Source organism: Haematobia irritans, chromosome 3 (assembly GCF_050003625.1).
Source record: "Haematobia irritans isolate KBUSLIRL chromosome 3, ASM5000362v1, whole genome shotgun sequence".
NCBI lineage: Eukaryota > Metazoa > Arthropoda > Insecta > Diptera > Muscidae > Haematobia > Haematobia irritans.
In genome coordinates this window covers 121,510,793-121,533,661 of record NC_134399.1, presented here as the reverse complement: position 1 = coordinate 121,533,661, position 22,869 = coordinate 121,510,793, and the positions used below count along the sequence as shown (strand labels likewise).

The 22,869-nt window shown below is 34.5% G+C and overlaps 1 protein-coding gene across 4 annotated transcripts in view; it reads right to left on the bottom strand.

The window, feature by feature from the left end:
• Window positions 1-22,416, bottom strand: part of LOC142229571 (uncharacterized) — a 518,551-nt gene extending 496,135 nt beyond the window's left edge. For 2 of the 4 annotated variants that reach the window (XM_075300139.1, XM_075300138.1), the window contains exons 1-2: window positions 22,359-22,416; window positions 18,498-18,931 (exon numbers count right to left, since the gene is read on the bottom strand). The gene's annotated coding sequence lies outside the window, so the exon portion shown is untranslated. Of the gene's footprint in view, window positions 1-18,497; window positions 18,953-22,358 lie in introns of those variants that run through there. The other 2 variants (XM_075300136.1, XM_075300137.1) reach the window with 2 other exon arrangements.
• Between the last annotated feature and the right edge of the window lie 453 nt (window positions 22,417-22,869).

Genomic DNA, 22,869 nt, shown 5'->3' with positions numbered 1-22,869 from the left:
CAACTAATTTGATCCACGGGCTTTTCATGACGTGATATGTCAAATTATAGGCCAGTAAAAAAAAAATATATTTTGCAATTATTATTCAGTTCCTCGTTATTAATCCATTCAATTTATAAGAGGCTTCTAAAGGAATAGAAGTCTCATACAGAAATTTTTATGAAACAGTTACATAAGTTTTACATGGACTGACCCATATATGTGTGTGCACCAAATACTGCATCAGGGCTGGCAGACATTATGCCTGCTGCAGATTGTGGCACTAGGCGTGTGTGAAGAAAAATAATACTCAAGTTTATTGGGCAAAAATAACACACACAAAAAAATAAGGGCAAAAAGAAGTTCTAGATGATGATGACACTCTCTCTACAATTGTAAAATAAATAAAAATTCTTCTAGGATAGGTTTTTGTTTCGTTAGCTCTTTAGTTCGTTTTTTTTTTTTTTTAACGAAATTACAGCAAGCAAAAAATGGACCAGCAATTTGGCTCCTAAAATATCTCAACTGAAAGGTTTTTGTGCCGAACATGCCGTGTCAACAAAAAACAAACAAAAAATGCAAAAGAAAATCTGTTAAAACCAACATCATTCGTATGCAACTTAATAATGTTGGTGACAGATTGTACTACAAGCTCCATAGCCATCGTATGTTGTACCACATACCACATTCTCTACCATTAAGGAAGTACTATTCCATATGTGAGATGTGCGGGTATGTGAGTGTATGAATGTGTAAATAGGAACATCATTATATCCTTTGTAAACAAAAGATAATGAACTTACTCACAAATGTGGCTAAACATATGCCCAAAAGAATTAATTTTTAAAATAGTCAAATGGATTTGCCTCCTTGCATATTATATTTTTTTTTTTGGAAAGATTTGTTTGAGTTGCTAAGAAAATTAAAAAAAAAAGTTCTTGTAGACGATATCAGTTTACACACGAAAAACAAATCTATGATGTGAACATTTGCATGGAAATTACAAAGTAGATGAGTTAGTCTTGATTATATGTCTCCATGGTCAGACTCCGTTCTTAGAACGAAAGTATAGAATTGTTCAGCAATTTCATTGAGAGACTAATGGCTGCTGGAAGTTGTTTACATGTACCGTAGAACAGATCCAGCTATTTTGTTGCCAATTTGAATATTTTGAAGAATTTTCATAAAACAACAATTATTCAAATGAGAGCTGCAATATCTCAAAATTCCGAGAGCTAAAAGGTTTTACAAGCCGAAAAGAAAAATAATTTTCTCAATAACGAAATCCCTCTTATCTTTACTGGAATTTATGACAAGCGTTGTATGGATTTTTTGAAATATTTTTTATTTGCTTTTTGGAATTAAGCCAAGGCTTTGTTTGTTCAAAATTTCCCATTTCGAGTATCTAACTTCTAAATAAATATCTGTATACATCGGTTAAGTTAGGTTGAAAAGGGGATCCTGGTTTCCCTGTCCCATGTCGGCTAATATAGACCGTATTTCCGAGCCACTTCTTTATTTCCCAACCACGTGTTAAGAGGGACTGGGAACTAAAAAGTATATACGGCCTTAAGATCGGCCGGACCGAATCCCTGATACCCGTAAATCAAGTATAATAGTTTTTTGGAAAACTCTTCGTCATAGTGGACTACTTGGAATTATATAGAATTTCAGGAGGATTTGATGAAATGTGCTCTCCCAAGAAGATCGATTCAAATTGTAGATAAATCAATAACAAGTATATACGGCCGTAAGTTCGGCCAGGCCGAGTCTTATGTACCCTCCACCATGGATTGCGTAGAAACTTCTATGAAAGACTGTCATCCACAAATTTCAACTCACATGGTTGTTAAATATCATATACTACCACCACGTACCAAATTTCAACCAGATCGGATGAATTTTGCTTCTCCAAAAGGTACCGGAGGTCAAATCTGGGGATCGGTTTATATAGAAGCTATATATTATTATGGACTGATAGAAACCAATTCCTGCATGGTTGTTGGATACCCTATACTAACATCACGTACCAAATTTCAACCGAATGGGAAGAATTTTGCTCTTCCAAGGAGCTCCGGAGGTCAAATCTGGGGATCGGTTTATATGGGGCCTATATATAATTATGGACCGATATCGATCAATTTTTGCATGGGTGTTTGAGGTCATATATTAACATCACGTACCAAATTTCAACTGAATCAGATGAATTTTGGTCTTCCAAGAGGCTCCGGAGGTCAAATCTGGTGATCGGTTTATATGGGGGCTATATATAATTATGGACCGATATGGACCAATTTTTGCATGGTCGGTAGAGACCATATACTAACACCATGTACCAAATTTCAGCCGGATCGGATGAAATTTGCTTCTCTTAGAGGCTCCGCAAGCCAAATCGGGGGATCGGTTTATATGGGGGCTATATATAATTATTGACCGATGTGAACCAATTTTTGCATGGTTGTTAGAGACCATATGCTAACACCATGTACCAAAATTTCAGCCGGATCGGATGAAATTTGCTTCTCTTCGCCGCCTAGCAAGCCAAATCGGGCGATCGGTTTATATGAGGGCTATATATAATTATGGACCGATATGGACCAATTTTTCCATGGTTGTTAGAGACCATATACTAACACCATGTACCAAATTTCAGCCGGATCGGATGAACATTGTTTCTCTTAGAGGCTCTGCAAGCCAAATCGGGGGATCGGTTTATATGGGGGCTATATATACTTATGGACCGATGTGGACTAATTTTTGCATGGTTGTTACAGACCATATACTAACACCATATACCAAATTTCAGCCGGATCGGATGAAATTTGCTTCTCTTAGAGGCCTCGCAAGCCAAATTTGGGGGTCCGTTTATATGGGGGCTATACGTAAAAGTGGGCCGATATGGCCCATTTGCAATACCATCCGACCTACATCAATAACAACTACTTGTGCCAAGTTTCAAGTCGATAGCTTGTTTCGTTCGGAAGTTAGCGTGATTTCAACAGACGGACGGACGGACGGACGAACGGACGGACGGACGGACGGACGAACGGACGGACATGCTCAGGTCGACTCAGAATTTCACCACGACCCAAAATATATATACTTTATGGGGTCTTTGAGCAATATTTCGATGTGTTACAAACGGAATGACAAAGTTAATATACCCCCTCATCCTATAGTGGAGGGTATAAAAAATTGCGGTGTCTATACGCGTTTATGAATGTGAATCAATACACATGTGGTGTCACACGGAGAACAGACTGTATCAATCCGACAACGATAAAATGACACCATGCGTTGTCAAAACAACGACTAGCGTTCTATGGTTATGAATTTATAAAAAAAACAATCCGCTAACGTCACTCGAATCTGGATTGTCAGCTTCGTACGCGTTAACTGTCGCCTGAGCACATTGTATCACCGATGGAGTTGCCATAACGAATATTTTAAAACTTTTCATGGCCAAAGAAAAATGAAAGCCGTTCATGAAATCGTGAACGCCCATGGATGAAACCGTGAGCATTCCCTTTTGGTCCGTTTCATATTGTTACCGTCAGTTCACGATTTTGGAACGAATATATCTAGAAGCCCAAGAACTAAAATCGAAAGATTATTTTATATTGTATTCTTTTATACGGTACTTCTTCACTCCTGTTTATGGACAGGAGTGACGGTACAGATTTGCACTTAAAAAATTTCGATAAAAAGTCAAATCGGAAGATCGGTCTTTATGGGGGTAATAGCAAAACATGGGCCGATATAAATCATGTTACCAACTCCTGTTTAGGGACCTAAAATATTTCTAGATTTCTGATTTCCGGCAAATCTGATAAAAATTGCGGTGTATGGAAGACCAAGATGTAAAATCGGAAATCGGTCTATATGGGGGCTATACCAAAAAGGGGATGTATACAAAGCATATTCGTCACTCCTGTTTATGGACATAAAATACTTTTAGATTTCCAATTTCAGGCCCATCAGAAAAAAAACTTCGGTTTCTAGAGGCCCAGGAAATCAAATCGGGAGATCGAGCTATATGTGTGGCCATACCAAACTCTGAATTTGCAATTTCAAACAAATAGGATAACTACGAAAGCCAGGAACCCAAACAGGGTGATCGGTTTAAATGTGGACTAAATCCTGGACCGGTATGGCGCGTCCTCGACCAGTCTGCAAACAAATGACGAATCTGTCAGTACGATAGCACCATTATTGAAAGCTGTAGCATGATTACTATAGGCTGACAGATGGACATCCCAGCAAAAAACGTCGCCAAAAAGTAATGAGAATTTTCTTTTTGGATTCGGAAGTGGTGCAAAATTGACGCAGAAGCGATGAATTTAACATGGGTTTGTCATATGACGGAAGTCCTCCATTGCAACAGCCGTTGCACTGAATTTGCATCACTTCCTTAGGTGTGATCTGAATTCAATGTATTGGATGTAAATTAAAAAATTCTGTGACATTTTGTCAAATAAATAAGTTTTAAAATTTCTGATAATTTTAATGGATTTTAACGCTTGTCGGAAACGTTTGACCTCAAATATTTTCAAAAATTCACAATTTTTTCAGATTGGATTTAGTATTTTTTTCGACAAAATTTAAATGATTTGTACCATTTTGTGAATTCTTACTCTGTTTTTAACCTATTTGAAACAAAAAAGTTAAAATTACCCATTATAAAAAATTGAATTAGAACAACTTGCTGGGTAGTTAAAAGAAAGAACATCATTGGGAGTGCATATTCTGGAAGTGCTTTTAAAGTTGTGTCTGTGGAAGAACTTCCAAATTTTTGTGCTGGGATGGTTATAACGTCTTAAAATTGCTCCCCGATGAAGAATATATGCACTTTACATAGTAGGAAATCGATATTTCGACGTGTTACAAACGGAACGATGGAGGCTATACCAAAATTTGACCCTACTGCACATTCCAGGCAAATTGGTTAAAACTACTTTTTCTAAAAGCCCAAAACACAAAATCGGAGGGCTTATGTGAAGGTTATATCAAACCTGAACCGATATTGCCCATTTTCTAACTTGACCTGCCTGTATACATAGCGCCATTATTGAAGGCTGAAGAGTGATAACAACAGACAGACGGACATGCTTATATCGTCATAGTGTTTCTCCCTAAAACTAGATGACAAACTTATTATACTCCCATCACTATTCTATGGTGGTGGATAGAGAAATCTTGCACTCGAATGAAAATTTTTCACCTATATTAAGGGATAACTCTGTGAGTTAGTGCTTGGAATTACTGACGATGTAATTACATCAGGTCCAAATTGCTTAAAATGTACAAATCTAATCTCTTTCCTAATTTCCCTGGCACTAGATGACCGTATAACCTCTGCATGATTAAGAGTAGGGGGTTCAGTTGTTTGAATTTCAGGTAAATATGAGTCCAATATAATCTTCAAACTCATCTCACTAGACGTTGTCTAGTCTGACAGTACGATGTTGCCATATATCCCAGAGGGGATTTTCATTAGCCTGGAAATAAAAAGATTTGTATCTATAGTACTGCCAAAATCTAAACAACAGTTTTATTGAGTCTTTCTAAGTTCTCTCATAGTGACAGGTCTCTCTCAGATTGTCCTTTGTAGGACCTCTGAATATCTAGTAGATGTTCTGCAGGCAGAACTTTGTTTAAATTTCGATTTGGGGACTCATTAAACCACGAAGACCACCTTAACCCTCTAATGCCCCAATTATTTTGCCAGCTGATTAAATTTTCAATGCTAACGACACAAAAGCAAGAGAACTAAACAAGAAAAAATGTATACGGTAAAATTCAGCATATGCTGCAAAGCCTCTTGAATAGTTTCAAATAAGTTTTCTTTTTATTTTGCCCATTTTTGCTATCTTAAGGTGTGTTTTACTAAAAGCTTCCTTATTAAATTAAGACCGCCTAAAGGCGGGCTTGGGCATTAGAGGGTTAACCACCATTACACCAGTCTCTTCGATTGTGGTCTAGTCTTCAATTTTAGACTCATTTCTTCTTAATTACAATGCTACCATCGTAACTGGCAAATTCCTTCAAATTTACTCAGCAATTACATTACATCGACTTTCTAACCCGAAAATTTATAAACAAATATCAATAAACTGCCACTTTGTTTTATTTATCCTTTGCTCCATTCTCAAAGTATCACTGTAGATCGAGACAAACAAACAAACAAAAAATCATTGAAATATCCAATTATTCGGTAAATAAAGTAACTAAGAAGAGTGCTCTTAAAATTGAAACACAAATTTTATTTAGCTTTAAAGATACTTGCTTAAAATGTAACCGTTGTAGAGAGGGTCATAGAGAAGGGGAAATCCCATACAATTTGTATTTGCTTAATTTTTTTTTTGCTTCTTCCTTTGTCCTGCTTCAATGACACGAACACTCAAACGTAGGAATATTTTTTTTTGTGCTATTAAATGTAGTGTCTGGCTAGGTCCATTTTAGTGGTGTTGTTTTGTTTGTCTATTACTTCTATCACTAGTCCTACTACTACCACCACCACCACTAGGACCACTATTATGGTTACGATTACCACCACAATACGACTAGGCTGCAGTATTACCAAATATCACAGCTGCTACCCATAAAACAGTGGTTACATTTTATAGTTGGGAAAAGTGAAAATGATCAGAAATTCAAATTAAACACAAAGTATTAAACAATGTGAATGAAATGTCATATTGCACAATTCAAGCTTATTGGGCCATATCATTTGTAAATAATACTCGTAGTAGCATAGCATTGGGTTCTGTGCAAGGAATTGTTCTAATGGGCCCAAATCATCGACCAAAGGATGCCAAAATTTTCTACAGAAATCAAATTGTGACATAATATTCTATAGAAATAAAATTGTGAAAAAAATTCCTATAGAAAAAAAATTGATAAAATATTCTACAGAAATAAAATTGAGACAAAATTTTCAATAGAAAAAAAAATTTGATAAAATTTTCTACGGAAATAAAGTTTTGACAAAATTTTCAACCGAAAAAAAAAATTGTCTATAGAAATAAAATGTTGGCAAAATTTTCTATAGAAATAAAATGTTGGCCAAATTTTCTATGAAATAAAATTTTGACAAAATTATCTATAGAAATAGGGGGCCACCGTGGTGGGTTCGATTCCTGCTTCGACCGAAAAAAAAAATTGGCTAAATTTTCTATAGAAATATAATTTTAAGAAAAATTTTCTATAGAAATAAAATTTAGCAAAATCTCGTACAGAAATATAATTTTGACAAAATTTTCTATAGTGATAAAATTTTGAAGAAATTTTCTATAGTAATAAAATTTTGAGAAAACTCTATAAAAATAAAAACTTTCTATAGATATAAAATTTTGACAATATTATCTTTACAAATAAGAGTTTGCCCAAATCATCGACCAAAGGATGCCAAAATTTTCTACAGAAATCAAATTGTGACATAATATTCTATAGAAATAAAATTGTGAAAAAAATTCCTATAGAAAAAAAAATTATAAAATATTTTACAGAAATAAAATTGTGACAAAATTTTCAATAGAAAAAAAAATTTGATAAAATTTTCTATGGAAATAAAATTCTGACAAAATTTTCAACCGAAAAAAAAATTGTCTATAGAAATAAAATGTTGGCAAAATTTTCTATAGAAATAAAATGTTGGCAAAATTTTCTATGAAATAAAATTTTGACAAAATTATCTATAGAAATAGTGGGCCACCGTGGTGGGTTCGATTCCTGCTTCGACCGAAAAAAAATTGGCAAAATTTTCTATAGAAATATAATTTTGACAAAATCTTCTATAGAAATAAAATTTAGCAAAATCTCATACAGAAATAAAATTTTGACAAAACTTTCTATAGTGATAAAATTTTGGTGAAATTTTCTACAGTAATAAAATTTGAAAAAATATTTTCTATAGTAATAAAATTTGGAAAAATATTTTCCATAGAAATAAAATTTTGACAAAAATTTCGATAGAAATAAAATTTTGAAAATTTTTCTATAGCTCCAAAATTTTGAAAATTTTTCTATAGAAATAAAAATTTGAAAAATAGAAATAAATTTTTTACAAAATTTTTTATACAAATAAAAATTTGACAAAATTTGCTATAGAAATAAAATTTGGCTCTACGAAATAATGCCCCAATGAAATAAATCCCCAAAAGAGAAAGTGACACAATACCCAAAATGTTTGTACAGATAACAAAAACAACATTTTTTGAGACTTTACTTCCTTTTCTTGGGGCTTTATTTCATTTTTAAGATTGGGATTTTAGTTCATAATGAAATAACGCCGCAAACCATAAAATAATATCTGAAAAATATATTTTGGATTTGAATCCTCGAAGCTTTCAAATTGTATAATTTTTGTTGCTCATTTGGGTTATTTCTAAAACCTGATGTTTTGTCTTCTTTAAAAATATAAAATATTCATATACTTTTAGGGCGTAATTTTATATTCTGGCGCTTTATTTCATATTTGAAATTGGGTTTATTTCATAATGAAAAAACGCCCCATTTTTTGGCATTATTTCATTTTCTCTTTGGGGCGTTATTTCATTGGGGCTTTATTTCGTAGAGCCATAAAATTTTGACAAAATTTTCTATAACTAAAGGGTGATTCTTTTGAGGTTAGGATTTTCATGCATTAGTATTTGACAGATCACGTGGGATTTCAGACATGGTGTCAAAGAGAAAGATGCTCAGTATGCTTTGACATTTCATCATGAATAGACTTACGATCTGCCACAACGTCGAATTTTCAGTGAATGGGCCCTAGAAAAGTTGGCAGAAAATCCGCTTTTTTATCGACAAATTTTGTTCAGCGATGAGGCTCATTTCTGGTTGAATGGCTACGTAAATAAGCAAAATTGCCGCATTTGGAGTGAAGAGCAACCATAAGCCGTTCAAGAACTGCCCATGCATCCCGAAAAATGCACTGTTTGGTGTGGTTTGTACGCTGATGGAATCATTGGACCGTATTTTTTCAAAGATGCTGTTGGACGCAACGTTACGGTGAATGGCGATCGCTATCGTTCGATGCTAACAAACTTTTTGTTGCCAAAAATGGAAGAACTGAACTTGGTTGACATGTGGTTTCAACAAGATGGCGCTACATGCCACACAGCTCGCGATTCTATGGCCATTTTGAGGGAAAACTTCGGAGAACAATTCATCTCAAGAAATGGACCGGTAAGTTGGCCACCAAGATCATGCGATTTGACGCCTTTAGACTATTTTTTGTGGGGCTACGTCAAGTCTAAAGTCTACAGAAATAAGCCAGCAACTATTCCAGCTTTGGAAGACAACATTTCCGAAGAAATTCGGGCTATTCCGGCCGAAATGCTCGAAAAAGTTGCCCAAAATTGGACTTTCCGAATGGACCACCTAAGACGCAGCCGCGGTCAACATTTAAATGAAATTATCTTCAAAAAGTAAATGTCATGGACCAATCTAACGTTTCAAATAAAGAACCGATGAGATTTTGCAAATTTTATGCGTTTTTTTTTAAAAAAAGTTATCAAGCTCTTAACAAATCACCCTTTATAAAATTTTGACCAAATTTTCTATAGAAATAAAATTGTGACAAAATTTTCTATGGAAATAAAATTTTGACAAAATTTTCTATAAAAAAAAATGTTGACAAAATTTTCTATAGAAATAAAAATTTCAATAAAAATAAAAAGTTGAAAAAATTTTCTAAAGCAATAACATTTCGACAAAAGTATCTGTAGAAATAAAATATCGACAAAATTTTCTATTTCTCTTTGGGGCTTTATTTCGTAGAGCCATAAAATTTTGACAAAATTTTCTATAGAAATAAAATTTTGACACGATTTTTTATAGCTATAAAATTTTGACCAAATTTTCTATAGATATAAAATTTAGACCGAAATAAAATTTTGCCAAAAATTGCAGTTAGTCAATGCATGGTTTTAAGCTGAAATCAAAAACATCAACAATGACTAAAGATAAACAATAACAAAGCCAACAAACAAAAAACGAATGAAAATTTTCTAAAGAAATAACATTTTGACAAAATTTTTTATAGAAATAAAATTGTGACAAAATTTTCTATGAAAATAAAATTTTGACAAAATTTCTATAAAAATAAAATGTTGGCAAAATTTTCTTAAAAAAATAACATTTTGACGAACAAATTTTTCTATAGAAGAAAATTGCGACAAATTGTTCTATAGAAATAAAATTGCAACAAAATTTTCTATAGAAATAAAACTTTGCCAAAAATTTCTATAAAAATAAAATTTTGAAGAAATTTTTTATAGTAATAAAATTTTGACAAAATTTTCTATAAAAATAAAATTTTGACGAAATTTTCTATAGAAATAAAACTTTGACGAAATTTTCTATAGAAATAAAATTTTGACAAAATTTTCTGTTGAAATATAATTTTCTATAGTAATACAATTTCGACAAAATTTTCTATACAAATAAAATGTTGCCAAAATGGATGCTAGTATGACTGAAATATTGTCATAGTCTCAAAAAGGTGCTATTAAAATACATACATATAATTTAGTTAGTATTCATTATAAGTGAAACAAAGCTTTTAATGTTACTTTTGGTACAAAAAGTATTTTGTTTTTTTCTGGCTTTTCCTAGCTGTAAGTATTTTTTGGGGAAATCTAGTGGTTTTTGATGAAACAATTCTAGCAACGCTGCCTCTGATAGGTCCGTTAGTGGCAATTTGCACCAATTTCCCGTAAGGTTGTTATTCGTAAATGAGTTAGGAGTTCACTCTTTCCTATGTATGTATGATGTGGTGATCCAAAATCATTACGAACCTTAATATATCATTTTCTCAACTTAACCACAGTACCAAAGTGTTATTGCCTATTCCAACCAAGAGCTACCAACATTCGCATTCAAGCATTTTGGTTATGGGCCAGAGTTGCATTGTAAAAATTCAAGGTCCTTGGGCTTTGTGCATTCAACGAGTCTTTGTTTCTGCTTTGGTTGCTAGCATTCGAGTGTTGGGTGGTTCTTTTTTCGGGTAAATAAAGACAATAATGCAGTTAAGGATAAATTAAGAAAATAAAACTCGAAATAAATATTTGCAATTTGCTGAGCACACAATCATAATCACATACAAATACACATTGCAAATACATATGGAAGTAGCTGTTTTTCACACACATACACACACACTTAAATACCAAGAGATGAGAGTGCATGCTGCAAGACAAATCAGTAGACCAGGAAACGCCAGTAGGCAGGATACAACGAAGTGTGGTGGTGTATCGGTGGCTTTCTCCATGTGCAGTAGAAACAGCAGAAACATCATCAACATCATTTAGATGTAGTGGTGAATTGCGGCACAATTCTTTTTTAGTTTGTGGTAGATGTGTGAGTGTGTGTATGTGTCAGTTTGCTACAATTTACAATTGTTTTTATGGTTTCTTCCAATGTTGGTGTTGTTTTTTTTTTTTTTGCTACTTTTGTTCTCGAGTCAAATACATGGCATCCATACTACAGATAGCATATTTAAGTTCCTTTAGAGAATATTAAAAGAATTGTTTTAGTGTTTTTCTCATCGCTTGTTATTCGGTTCGCCTTCAGACGCATTTCTCTCCAGTTAATAATTCTAAAAGGCTTTCTTTTTTTGCAACTTGCCAGAGTTAAGTGGTATATTCCCTGAAGGCGCTTTATTATTGTAACCGGTTAAACATCATCATACCAAAAGGAATATAGCAAAGTTCTACGCTATTAATATGGAAAGTTTGCAGACAGCATAATTTAAAAGACTGAAGAGTAAACGGCATATCTTTGGGAATTTACAGAGAGAAGTCTGAGCACTATTGGTTTTTGGAGATTTTTATAGCAAATATTATTGATACGCGGTATACGGCGTATAGGTTAGGCGACATGCCGGAATAAGGGAAAAGTAAAGGCAAATGAATTGGCTATAAAAGCGTGGACACATAGGAAAGTGAACTTAGAGAACTCAAGCACATGGGGCATCCAACGGGCCGAGTTGGATGAATGGGCACTGAAGACACATAAACCGAAGTGGACCAATACAACGGTCGAAAGGATGATGAAAATGCTACCGGTGATCCAGACAAGAAAATGTCTGGAGAACCACTCAAGGAGAGCGTCTAGAATTGAGAGAACATATGTGCCGAAAAGCTACTGGTAAACGACATTTGTTTGTCTAAAGAAGGAAAGAATTCATTTTTGTGTGCAGTCACCCGTTGTTCAATAGTTTTTTGAACGAAAAAGGGAAACTCCTTTTGGAATATTTGTTTTTTGTTTTGTTCTAAACGAATTTACTAATGAACAAATGTGGAACATATTTTTTTAAAAGGATGACCTCTATATTACTCATAGTTTCTAATTGGAAACGCAAACCTAATTTATTTGAAATTTTCTAGAAATACAAAGCCAACCAAAGGCAACCCTCACCTCCAGGAGTAACTGAATTTTATATATGGGACAGGTGCTTCCCGTGACAACTTTATAACACTCTATTTAAAGTAATTGATTTACTTTAAACAGGCACAATTTTAAAAAGAAATACATTTTTTCGATAACTTTCTTTAGAAAAAAATTTTGCTAAATTTTGTATTGAAATAAAATTTTGGCTAAATTTTCTATAGAAATAAAATTTTAGCTTAATTTTCTACAGAAATAAAATTTTGGCTAAATTTTCTATAAAAATAAAATTTTGACAAAATTTACTATAGAAATAAAATTAGGTCACCATTTTGTAAAGAAATAAAATATTTTATCGAAGTAAAATATTTGAAAAATTCTATCTTTTAAATTATATTAATTAGAGTTGGAAAAATGGTCCGCTGGTACGAATTTTGGTCCAATTTTGGAAAAATTTTGGTCCAAAATAAAAATTTGTTGTGGAAACTCTGGTAAGGCCTCCATATAGACCGATTTCAGATCTTGAGGGTACAAAAGGTGCACTGATCATGAACATTGCTTGATCATTTAAATAATTGAGGTAAAAATCTGCGGATTTGAGACTTCAAATCAAGGCGTTATTTCATCATTTTTTTGCACACTTACAAGATATGTTTATGATTCTTGTAAAACTCTAACAAAAAAATCTTTAAAATGTAAAATCTTTACATTTGTCTTCGGGAAGCGTTGAACTGGTCTGCTTGGAAATATATCTGTCTTTAAATCCCCCTTAAATTTTCAAAGGAAACTAGTATATTTTGTTCATGGTGGTGGGTATTTAAGATTCGACCCGGGCGAACTTACTGCTTTATATACTTGTTTTTAAATAAATACAATCCAATAATATATACGGAGTCAAACAAAAGAATAACAAATTCAGCTTGCGTAGAATAGAAAGTCGTCATAACTCTTTATCTGAGCTTATTATTAGAATCTGTTAGTATTAGAAGCTATTTTCTCGAATTGGTCGCATGTACATTGAGGTATACGGAGTCAGATCTTGTTATAAACCAAATTGGAGATTTTTGTGAAGAAAAATTATCTTAAAACAAAACAAGTATATACGGCCGTAAGCTCGGCTAGGCCGAATCTTATATACCCTCCACCATGGATTGCGTAGAAACTTCTACTAAAGACGGGCATCCACAATTGAATTACTTGGGTTGCGGCCGATGGTAAGGCATCTTAAAACTTCTTAACACCATCTTCTAAATTGCAAGTTAGTCCATGCGATATATATAGTAGACAAAAGAAAGGTCGATTACATACGTATATATTCAGTTCTTGACCGGTATATATGTATAGGGAAGAAATTATTACGAACCGATATCAACTTTTGTGCGGTAATTATAGAGCCAGAAATATTGGGGTCGCTTTTTATGGGGGCTGTATACATTTATGTACTCGAGTCTACCAAAAATTGCAGATTTTTTACTGTTTGGTAGAATTCTTGATGTTTTGGAAAATTTTGCAAAATATTCCTCTCCATCTATGAAATGCTTCACAAATTTTCTATAGAAATAACATTTTGACAAAATTTTCTACAGAAATTAAATTCTGACAAAATTTTCTATCGAAATAAAATTTTGACAACATTTTCTATAGAAATAAATTTTTGACAAAATATTCTATAGAAAAAAAGGTTTGACAAAATTTTCTACGGCAATAAAATTTTGGTAGATTATTTTTGGCTCGAGTGGCAATCGTGATTTTTCTGCGATTGGGGTTTATCTGGTAGTTATATGTTAGTTATCGGCCATATACTAGCGAAATGTACCAAATTTGAACAGGATCGGATGAATTTTGCTCCTTCAATAGGCTCCGGAAGTCAAAACTGGGGATCGGTTTATATGGGGGCTATATATAATTATGAACCGATATGAACCAATTTTTGCATGGGTGTTAGAGACCATATACTAACACTACGTACTAAGTTTTAACCGGATCGGATGAATTTTGCTCCTCCAAGAGGCTCCCGAATTCAAATCTGGGGATCGGTTTATATGGGGCTATATATAATTATGGGCCGATATGGACCAATTTTTGCATGCTTATTAGAGACCATATTCTAACACCATTTACCAAATTTCAGCTAGATCGGATGAAATATGCTTCTTTTGGAGGCCCGCAAGCCAAATGAGGGGATCGGTTTATATGGGGGCTATATATAATTATGGGCCGATATGGACTATTGTTGCATGTTTGTTAGATACCATATTCTAACACCATTTACCAAGTTTCAACTAGATCGGATGAAATATCCTTCTCTTAGAGGCCCGCAAGCCAAATCTGGGGTCGGTTTATGTGGGGCCATACGTGAAAGAGAACCGATATGGTCCATGTGCAGTACCATCCGACCTACATCAATAACAAAGTAGTTGTTATTGATGTCAAGTTTCAAGCCGATAGCTTGTTTCGTTCGGAAGTTAGCGTGATTTCAACAGACAGACGGACGGACATTGTTAGATCGACTCAGAATTTCACCACGACCCAGAATATATCTTAGGGTCTTAGAGCAATATTTCGATGTGTCACAAACGGAATGACAAAGTTATTATATCCCGCACCACATGGTGCACGGTATAACAGGTTGGCTGATAAGTCCCCGGTCTGACACATAGAAGGCGTCGCTAGTATTAAAATAGTTTGTGAGATAGAGCGTCTTTTGTGAAGCAACTTTTGTTATTGTGAAAAAAATTTAAAAAAAAGGAATTTCGTGTTTTGATAAAATACTGTTTTCTAAGGGAAAAAATACGGTGGAAGCAAAAACTTGGCTTGATAATGAGTTTTCGGACTCTGCTCCAGGGAAATCAACAATAATTGATTGGAATGCAAAATTCAAGCCCGAAAGAGGTGGTTACCGACGAAAACATCAAAAAAATCCACAAAATAAAATAGCAGAGGCCTTAGAGATATCAAAGGAACGTGTTGGTCATATCATTCATCAATATTTGGATATGCGGAAGCTCAGTGCAAAATGGGTGCCGCGCGAGCTCACATTTGATCAAAAACAACAACGTGTTGATGATTCTGAGCGGTGTTTGGAGCTGTTAACTCGTAATACACCCGAGTTTTTCCGTCGATATGTGACAATGGATGAAACATGGCTCCATCATTACACTCCTGAGTCCAATCGACAGTCGGCTGAGTGGACAGCGACCGGTGAACCGTCTCCGAAGCGTGGAAAGACTCAAAAGTCCGCTGGCAAAGTAATGGCCTCTGTTGGGATGCGCATAGAATAATTTTTATCGATTATCTTGAGAAGGGAAAAACCATCAACAGTGACTATTATATGGCGTTATTGGAGCGTTTGAAGGTCGCAATCGCGGCAAAACGGCCCCATATGAAGAAGAAAAAAAGTGTTGTTCCACCAAGACAACGCATCGTGTTACAAGTCATTGAGAACGATGGAAAAATTCATGAATTGGGCTTCGAATTGCTTCCCCATCCACCATATTCTCCAGATCTGGCCCCCAGCGAATTTTTCTTGTTCTCAGACCTCAAAAGGATTCTCACAGGGAAAAAATTTGGCTGCAATTTGGCTCACAATTATCTTATATTTGAAGTTTTTATACCCTTCACCACTACTGTGGTACAGGGTATAATAAGTTTGTGCATTTGTATGTAATGCCAAGAAGGAAAAGTCTGAGACCCATCGTTTAGTATACCGATCGTCTTAGAATTAAATTCTGAGTCGATTTAGCGATGTCCGTCTGTCTGTCTGTCTGTCCGTCTGTCTGTCTGTTGATGTATTTTTGTGTGCAAAGTACAGCTCGCAGTTTTAGTCCGATTGACCTAAAATTTGGTATAGGGTCCTGTTTCGGCTCAAAGACGATCCCTATTGATTTTGGAAAAAATCGGTTCAGATTTAGATATAGCTGCCATATATATTTTTCACCGATCTGGTCATAATTGGCGTGTCTGGTCATAATTGGCGTGTATATCAACCGATCTTCCTAAAATTCCGTACATCCGAATATTTTATGAGTCTCGAAAAACTTGCAAAATATCAGCCAAATCGGTTCAGATTTAGATATAGCTCCCATATATATCTTTCGCCCGATATGGACTAATACGATCCCAGAAGCCAGAGTTTTACCCCAATTTGGTTGAAATTTTGCACTAGGAGTACAATTAGTAGTGTAGTCAAGTGTGCCAAATTTTATTGAAATCGGTTCAGATTTAGATATAGCTCCCATATATAGTTTTCGCCCGATTTACACTCATATGACCACAGAGGCCAATTTTTTACTACGATTTAATTGAAATTTTGCACAGGGAGTAGAATTAGCATTGTAGCTATGCGTGCCAAATTTGGTTGAAATCGGTTCAGATTTAGATATATCCCCCATATAGCTTTTGCCCGATTTACACTCATATGACCACAGAGGCAAATTTTTAACTCCGATTTAGTTGAAATTTTGCACAGGGAGTAGAATTAGCATTGTAGCTATGCGTGCCAAATTTGGTTGACATCGGTTCAGATTTAGATATATCTCCCATATATATGTTTTTCTGATTTCGACAAAAATGGCCAAAATACCAACATTTTCCTTGTAAAATCGCCACTGCTTAGTCGAAAAGTTGTAAAAATTACTCTAATTTTCCTAAACTTCTAATACATATATATCGAGCGATAAATCATAAATAAACTTTTGCGAAGTTTCCTTAAAATTGCTTCAGATTTAAACGTTTCCCATATTTTTTTTTTACTAACATTGTGTTCCACCCTAGTGCATTAGCCAACTTAAATTTTGAGTCTATAGATTTTGTAAAAGTCTATCAAATTCTGTCCAAATCGAGTGATATTTAAATGTATGTATTTGGGACAAACCTTTATATATAGCCCCCAACACATTTGACGGATGTGATATTGTATCGAAAATTTAGATCTACAAAGTGGTGCAGGGAATATTATAGTCGGCCCCGCCCGACTTTAGACTTTCCTTACTTGTTTAGAGTAAATTTGGAAGAATTTTTAATGCAGTGTGTGATTGGAATCTTTGTTGGTGTAAATATATAAAAGATTAGTCCTGGCAAATTCTTCGTTATTCTTACTTACTGAAGATTTTTAAAATTGTAGATTTTTGGTGGAGTAGCCGTTTTATTCCAACCCACAATGTAGAGAATATATACGCGCTGTTAGCTCTAATGATATCCCTTCTTCCTGATTTCATTTAATATTCCACAGATTAACATATTAAATTCTTACATAAATTTATGTACGACATACATATGAACTCCATGACACCCAAGGACATCAGACATTAAACGACAAGGATGTGATGTGAAGAGCAAGGAGTAAAACCAATAAAAACACGGAACGAAATCATCATCATCAGCCTCATCATTGTTATTCAAAAGCCATTAAATGACAACCACGTTCATTGTGTTTACATCGTTGTCACTCTCTGCAATGCCGCACACTTGCCCACTTCTCGCTCACTTTCTCCTCTGTCTAGTACACCATAACTTGCTTCAAACAACAAAGCAACAACACTTTACACCGTTTAATGATTGTCATAATTTTTGTTTAACACAATTTGTTTCACAAGTGTGCTATACAATCATCACAAGACTTGTAGCCGGTATATCATGAACCAAAAATACAAAAACAAGAATGAGGAAAACAAAATAAATGGGGATGCAAGTAAGAAAATAAATCGAAAAAAAACCAAACAAAGAATCAGATGGTTCTTCTTCTGATGGCTCTACTCCCCACCATCATTATAAAATTCCCCATACTCCAGTGAGAGTAAGTGGTGTTATGTTTGTTTTATGACGTTAGCTTTTGCCATTGTTGTAGCATTAGCAGGCAAAAAAAAAAATTGGTGTTCGTGTTGGTCTCGTAATATCATACGAGAGTGGGGAGTATGAGAGTTATTGTGATGGTGGTGAATCGTATAAAATAACAAGAACAATATAGCGCCAAAAACCATCAGCAGCAGTAGTAGCCGCCATGGCAGCAATAATAACAAAAACAAAGCCCATAGCAAAATGGTTTCAATGAATGGTGAAGTGAAAACACAATAGCATGAGGGGAGTGGGAGTGGTTAGAAACAAAAGCAATGTAAAGTAATACTGACCTGACCTACTCTAAAGCTGAGAACGCAAAGAATGCTGGCTCCGCTGGAGTTCAAAAACACAATTTTGCTGCACTGCTCCAAAAATGTCACCACACTCACTCTCTAATAATACACAGGCATAAACATACACACACACGCACGTACACTACGGTCGTTTATACAAATGAAAAATGTGAAAAGAATTTATAATTTTTTTTTGTGTCAATTTTTTTTACAATCTTTGAGGGTTTTTTTGGTGGTGATGTTGTGTTGTTTTCATAAAACGTGCGGTGACGTTTATCAGTTTTTTTTCTCGGCCACTTGATTTGCTGTGCGCTTTTTATAGCGTCTTTTATGTCAATGATATTTTTTTCGCAAATTGTTATTATCGATGATGCACTCAATGAAAATTAAAGGTACCTTGGTAGGTATATCGATTGTTGAATTTTTTAGCACTGTTGATAAAGAGAATACAGAGAGTGAGAAAGGGGGAGAATAACAAAATGAGTGAAATTTAATTAACACTACAAGAGAAATTAAAACTAAATTTTATTTTGCCGGTTCAAAGCTAGCCCTTTTGAACAAAAACAAAACAGAAAGATAAAAGAAAGATGCAAAAAAAAAAACAAATGTGTGAAGCTTTTAAGATTTAAAGATAAAAAATAAATGAAAATATCAACCAAGATATGTCAACAAATTGTGATAAAATCTGAATAAATTAGAAACAAAATATATAAATATGCAAAGACTAAAAGTAAGCCTGTTTGAAAAAGAAGACCGACGACTGCCCTTAAAACGAGAAGAGTGTCGTCTGGCAGAATGAAATGTAAGAAAAAAAATTATGCCAGAAAATACAAGATGGTTCAAACGTAATGCATAATGTTAATTGTATTGTAAACTAACATAATTGTATGCTGGACTTTTGCCTAAATTAATTAGGAATTTATTGAGCATACGAGAAGAAAAAATATATCATCACCTCCAACATATTTCCAGAGCATAATGTTATTTTTAAATGGGGAGTATGTAGCATTCTTTCTCGGGGAAAAAATAGTTTTCTCGCCAAAAATAAACATCTTTACGTATTACAAAGAAAAATTTCACGGCGATTTCACATAAGAAAAATTCAAGATAATTTATCAGACATAATTATTATACCCTCCACCATAGGATGGGGGGTATATTAACTTTGTCATTCCGTTTGTAACACATCGAAATATTGCTCTAAGACCCCATAAAGTATATATATTCTGGGTCGTGGTGAAATTCTGAGTCGATCTGAGCATGTCCGTCCGTCCGTCTGTTGAAATCACGCTAACTTCCGAACGAAACAAGCTATCGACTTGAAACTTGGCACAAGTAGTTGTTAATAATGTAGGTCGGATGGTATTGCAAATGGGCCATATCGGTCCACTTTTACGTATAGCCCCCATATAAACGGACCCCCAAATTTGGCTTGTGAGGCCTCTAAGGGCAGCAAATTTCATCCGATCCGGCTGAAATTTGGTACATGGTGTTAGTATATGGTCTCTAACAACCATGCAAAAATTGGTCCACATCGGTCCATAATTATATATAGCCCCCATATAAACCGATCCCCCGATTTGGCTTGCGAGGCCTCTAAGTGAAGCAAATTTCATCCGATCGGGCTGAAATTTGGTACATGGTGTTAGTATATGGTCTCTAACAACCATGCAAAAATTGGTCCACATCGGTCCATAATTATATATAGCCCCCATATAAACCGATCCCCCGATTTGGCTTGCGAGGCCTCTAAAAGAAGCAAATTTCATCCGCTCCGGCTGAAATTTGGTACATGGTGTTAGTATATAGTCTCTATCAACCATGCAAAAATTGGTCCACATCGGTTCATAATTATATATAGCCCCCATATAAACCGATCCCCCGATTTGGCTTGCGAGGCCTCTAAGAGAAGCAAATTTCTTCCGATCGGGCTGAAATTTGGTACGTGGTGTTAGTATATGGTCTCTAATAACCATGCAAAAATAATTATATATAGCCCCCATATAAACCGATCACCAGATTTGACCTCCGGAGCCTCTTGGAAGACCAAAATTCATCTGATTCAGTTGAAATTTGGTACGTGGTGTTAATATATGGCCTCAAACTCCCATGCAAAAATTGGTCGAAATCGGTCCATAATTATATATAGCCCCCATATAAACCGATCCCCAGATTTGACCTCCGGAGCCCCTTGCAAGAGCAAAATTCATCCGATTCGGTTGAAATTTGGTACGTGATGTTAGTATATGGTATCCAACAACCATGCAGGAATTAGTTCATATCAGTCCATAATTATATATAGCACCCATATAAACAGATCACCAGATTTGACCTCCGGTGCCTTTTGGAGAAGCAAAATTTATCCGATCTGGTTGAAATTTTTTACGTGGTAGTAGTATATGATATTTAACAACCATGCCAAAAGTGGTTCATATCAGTCCATAATCACATATAGCCCCAATATAAACCGATCCCGAGATTTGGTTTTGGAGCCTCTTGGAGGAGCAAATTTCATCCGAGTCAGTTGAAATTTGGTACATTGTGCTAGTATATGGCCGCTGTTTATACTTGTTTTTTTTTTGCACTTGTTGAAGAATATTTTGAAGTTGGGAGGAATAACTTGGAGTTAAAAATTGAAAAAATTTAATTCCGGGTTTATTTTTGGAAGACAAGAATTTATTAAATCCTTATGCTACATTTGTGTATATTTTCTCCTTGATTTTAGTTCCGTTAACAAATGTACACAATAAATCATTAAAGTCAGGAAAATTTTCCCAAAACATAATAATTTCATGAACTAAAATAGAAATAGTGCCATATATGGTTCACTTTGAATGAAGGGACCTCCTTTTATAGTCGATGGCGTTTCACATTGCGGTGAAACAACTTCGAGAAGCTTTGAAACACTCAGAAATAAAACCGGAGGTATAATTTGTGATTTTGAATAAATGCATCTCTAAACTCTCTTCCCAGGATGTTGTAGATTGACTTGTATTTGTTTTAAGGCCTGACTTACATCTAGGATCCTCAACACTCCACAAGAAAGCCTTTGTCTCTAAAGGAATTTGTTGTATGCGTTCAATATGGAGCACACCGAAGATTTGATCTAAATGATTGTTTCTTTTATTTCACTAACAATTTACATTGTGCATTATAATTGGACCACCTTTTATGAGAAGGTTAAAAAAAAATACAGCATTTAAATAAATATGCAAATTCTATTAAATGAAAATCAGATGCAAAAAAAATCACTTTTCATATAACCGCAGGTGATGACGACAATATTTAATTTAATTCAACTTTAGGTTTTTCATTTAATTGAAACACGGTATGAGATTGATGGCCAAGGTTTGTTGGTAATTCCCCTTTAAAATTTATAGAAAGTGTTGAAAAACACCATTAATTTTTTTTTATTTGGTTAGAGAATAAAATCTACGGCAGTTTCACACATTTGTTTTGTTTATTTTTTAGGAAAAAAAAACATTTTTTTTCTGATTCATTCAATAAATTTGCTTAATTGCCAAAAATTGTTTTCTGGATTCTTTCACTTATTTGCTATGTCTTAAAATTTTCTTTATATGTTTCGTGTTTTCCATGCAAAACTGTGAATAACAACACGTCATTATATCGAAGTCATCACAAAATTATTTCAATCACACAAACATATAAATAAGTAGCTATCATGGCCTAATGGCATGCACATATATCATCTTTTGTATGATACGTTTTTTGGTTTTCTTAATTGAACCGTTTTTGATGAAAGATTTTCTGTTTTGTTTTTGTTGTCCCAGCAGTACGACGTAAAAGCGCACACACACACAGCATAGAGACTATGCTCCGATAAAAACGAGAACCAACCTTGCGCCACGAATGTAAGTTGCTAACTGAATGTATTTTGGAGCTCTTTGGCTCCACTTAAGCCATACGAAATGTAAATAACAGAAGAGGAAACTGGTTTGGAAGGGACCAACAACAATAACATAAAGAGCTGAGAATGTGATAACATTAATAACCCCACATTGATGGAGCTCTCATGTGCTCTCTCTCTCTTTTCATGTTATTTATTAACATTGTAGCTCTGGCAAATGTTACCCTTTGTATTTATTTACTTTTCTCTGTATGATTTTTTTTTGGGGCATTGTTAATACTGTTATTCTCTAATCTCTCTCATCTCTTTGGGGTATTTGGGAGCTCTTGTGTTTTGATTTTTGACTTTGCATTCAGGAAACACACCAACATTAGTCGGTAAAAACAATCTCTCTCACATTTTGTGTATGCCTGAGTGTTTCAAGTTCAACAAGTGTTTGTTTTTGTATTTGGGAGTTTTGTTTCGTTTTTTTTTTGTGATGCATTTAAATGTTCATTGATG